The sequence below is a fragment of the Bactrocera tryoni genome, chromosome 3, assembly GCF_016617805.1.
Source record: "Bactrocera tryoni isolate S06 chromosome 3, CSIRO_BtryS06_freeze2, whole genome shotgun sequence".
NCBI lineage: Eukaryota > Metazoa > Arthropoda > Insecta > Diptera > Tephritidae > Bactrocera > Bactrocera tryoni.
The window spans coordinates 71,910,938-71,915,110 of record NC_052501.1 but is presented as its reverse complement, the minus strand read 5'-3'; the positions used below and the strand labels follow the sequence as shown (position 1 = coordinate 71,915,110).

General features: G+C 42.4%; 1 pseudogene; it reads right to left on the bottom strand.

The window, feature by feature from the left end:
* Positions 1–3,343, bottom strand: part of LOC120770754 — a 6,130-nt pseudogene extending 2,787 nt beyond the window's left edge.
* Positions 3,344–4,173: the final 830 nt, after the last annotated feature.

The window sequence follows — 4,173 nt, the reverse complement described above, 5'->3', positions numbered from 1 at the left end:
ACCATATTTTTTCAAAGAAGCTGATGCATGCTCCTTATCAGATCTTCGCCACCGTGTTTGAATAGCTCGGCCGGCAATCCATCGGCCCATGCCGCCTTATTCAGACGGGTAATTGCTATTCGAACTTCTTCATGGTCGAGCAATGGAAGGTCTGCTCCATCATCATCGATTGGGGAATCGGGTTCGCCTTATCCTGGCGTTATGCTATCACTGCCATTCAGTAGGATTGAGAAGTGTTCCCTCCATAATTTCAGTATGCTCCCCGCATCAGTTACTAGATCACCTCTGGTGGTTCTAAAAAAGTATGCTTCGGTCTTAAAATCTTCTCTTAGTCGCCGCATCTTTTCGTAGAATTTTCGCGCATTACCCCTGTCGACCAGCTAGTCAAGCTCTTCATACTCATGCATTTCGGCCTCTTTCCTTTTCTGTATGCAAATCGGTATCCATCTCATCCGCACGTGATTTCTTTCCACTGCGACACGGCACTCCTTATCGTACCAGTTCTTTTGCATTTTCCGAAAACAAATGGTTTTGTTTGCAGTTTTACGAAAGGAGCTTGAAATACCGTTCCGCAGTTCGCTTAATCCGAGTTGCTGATAAGTTTAGAGAGAGTACAAGTCGATTAGAATATCGTTTGGCTGTCTGTTGTTTTTGCAGCTTCTCGACGTCGAACCATCCCTGTGTTTGCTTAGGTGCTGAGCAGAGGCGGGTGGCTGCAACAAGATAGTGGTCCGAGTCAATGTTAGAACCTCGGAGTGTATGTACGCACATCTAAAACACTGGAGACATGTCGTCCGTCTATCATAACCTGAACGATATGTTAGTGGGTTTTCGATACGGAGACAGTCAGGCAGCCTACTGAATTTCTCTATGCTGGAATAATAATAATACAGATAACCTTATTTCGGGCCTCGTCGAATAGCTTCAATCCATTTGGGGCTCATGCAGGCTGAATATACCGACCGTTGTACCAAAGATACCTTCTTTTTCCACCCTAGCGTTAAAGCCGACAAGCACATTTTTGACATCGTGGCGGGGACAGCTTTCAAGATGCGCTCCAAGCGCTCATAGAAGGCATCTTTGGTCACATCATCATTTTCTTCCATCAGGGCGGGGACCGGATATTCCATCTGCATGCCCTTAAGTCGTAATCTTCAATGCGTTTGCAGTGGTCGTCATCAAAAGTGTGGCCTCTTATCCGAGGCTGTTTTCTTCTTTGCATTGGTAGGGTTTTTTACTTTGCGGATCCCAAACCCACCATGCAACCATGGAGAGGTATGTTTTGCCTTTTCACTTTAGCTCATCTTCAACCGGATGTTTTTTTGGCCACCCATATCCTCTGGCTCTAAGACCGGAAGTCATGAGCTACTTGAGTCATATATAAAAATATCGTTTCTGGCCACTCCCAAGTGAATGGCGCTCACAAAACTTTCCTCTCTTGCGTGGACTTCAACACATGGATCCATTCTGCAAGCTTTGGTAGAACTACATATTTATATTCCATTCCGTGTGTTGTCAAAAATAGGAATTTTGCGTAGTCTTTATTTCAATCCTAATAGGCACTCGTCTGTCTCATATAATAGAAGCTCGGCTGACTAGCTGGTTTTAGTTGGTTCTCCTTACTCGTACCTCTCTTTAGTCTCCACAGAGCAGTATTCTTTAATTGCTTCAGTTCACCATTTATTCCTCTTCCACTGACCTTGCGCACCGATTTCGCATTGCCATCAGAACTCAATAAATCATTTGTAAATATGATTAAAATTCAACACAAATTTTCCATTTGCTTAAACGAAACCGCCGAAAGGGTTTCTCAACGGAGCCAACCATAAAATCTGAGTCAAGGTTGATAGAGAGAAAAAATTGCGGTGAAATATTTTGTCAGCTTTCACTGCTCTAACCACATACACGCACACATGTATGCACACGTATGTGGTGGAAATTGAGTTATTTGCACTTCAGCTGCAGGCAAAAAGTTGAAAATAAAAGGAATATTCATAATTCGTATGTGAAAAGGGAAAAGTGAATAAAAGTTCGGAAATTTTCGACATCAAAAAATGGTAAACCAAATTTGAAAAAGAAAAAACTTGCATACAAAGCAAAGCTCATGTGTATTTGTTCAATTTTATTTTTTTTATTTTTCTAATTTATTTCATTTCGCTTTTTGTTTTGCTCATATTTCATGGCGTGCCCGCAGCGGATTGAAACTTTTGCATGTGGAAATGCAATTTTTAGTGAGTGTCGTCGCAGTAAAGTTGCACAGTCAACTTGAAGTGGCAAGCAACAACAACAACAACAACACAAAACCAAAAACAAATAATAATACAGTTAACTCAATTGTGGCGGCTATATATTCTAACTCGCGCGCGACGAACGCTACACGCCAAACGGCAAGCGCGCCGCACGACAGGAAAACGGCAACAAACCGCAATTTACTGCTTTTGTTTTTGTTGTACTGCCACACGAAATAAACTAAATTTTCCTTAGTATTGCGCTTAAGTGCGCTAACTATTTGCCTTGCTGAGGCAGTGACACACACTCCACTCCTTGCCAACCTTACCAGCGCTTGCTTACACCTCACTTGTCACAAGCGCTTGTAAATTTGTTTGTCATGACTTTTGTCGCACGCCCGTGGCAGCAGTTAGCAATTGGCATTTGTATTTGTTTGCCACCTTGCGAGTCACTTTCGTTACAGTTAGTTTTATTGTTGTTGCTTTTTTGATGTTTGTTCCTACAGTTTGCATCAGTTGCCACTCTGCGCACGCTAGGCGATGTGTTTCCTCAGTTTTTGTCGAATTTCAACCAAAAGTGGGTTAGTGAGTCTTTGCACGCTCAGGCGTCTGGGCAGCAGTCAACTTTCACTTGTAGTCTTTTTTTTAATTTTGGTAAAACTGTAGCAAAATGTGACTCGAAAATTTTTGCAGTGTGCGAACTGTTGTAGATTTCGGTTTAAGTGAACGTAAATTCCGTTAAAAAAAAATAATTTCCCTTACGCATCAAGATCATGGATAAATAACTCAGTGATAGTTAGTTAACTTTCCTTTTCAGGCATGTCCCAGCTCCACGCTTGCAGAAGTCCAGACGCTGAACCCAATTATCGACGGTTTTCAAGCATAAAACGGACGATACTGCTGCAACTTCAAGTTCGATATTCGTACGAGATTCATCATCAGCCTCACAGAAAATAGACTAGCGGCGTCAAATCGCACGACCGCAGCGGCCAACTGACTAGGCCATTTAGTGAGATAACATGTTCACCAAACTCGGTTTGCAATAAATCGATTGTGACATTCGCTGTGCGGCTTATGGCGCCGTCCTGTTGAAACCACATATTGTCCAAGTCCATATCATTAAATTCCGGCCGAAATTATTCGATTATCTTTGAGCGGTAACGATTCCTAATCACAGTAACGTGCCGATCTTGATCATCACGGAAGAAGTACGGCCAAATGACGCCGCCGGCCCATAAACCGTAATTTTTCGGGATGGAATGGTGACTCATGGAGTACGTGTGGATAACTGCCTGACCAGTAACGCATATTTTGCTTACTGACAAAGTTATTGAGCCAGAAATGAGCCTCATCGCTGAAGATGATTTTTTCAATGAAAATCCGGATCATTTTCAAGTTGTTGCTCAGCCCAATTCACGGGCATACGACGATACTAGTGGTCAAGTGGCTTCAGTTCTTGCGTCAATTTGATCTTGTAAGGATGTAGACCAAAATCTTTTCGCAAAAGTCGCCACAATGGCGTCACGAGATGCTCAACGCTTGAGAATGACGTGTGTGAGGCTGATTTGGGTCTTCCTCAATTGATGCGCTAGCGGCAGCAATATTCTCGACACTACGGGCACTTCTTTGTCTCACTGACACGGGAACTTTTTATACCTTTGGATTCAAATTCTTCAATTGTTGATCTCACAGGATCATCATGACGACCATTAATTGGACGTAGCGCTCTTAAAGTTGAGACCACTGACTCCGAATTTCATTAGTAAATTTTAATAATTTTGACTAGTTGTTGGATCGTATATTTATCTTTCCGTGATGGAATGGAAAACCTAACTGAAGAGGAATGTCAAAATAACGGGAAAAAATATGGCTTCGTGTGGTGTTCCTATCGGTCTAATTTTGTAGCGTCCTTAGTGAAAAACCCGTTATATGGCTGTTTCCTTTA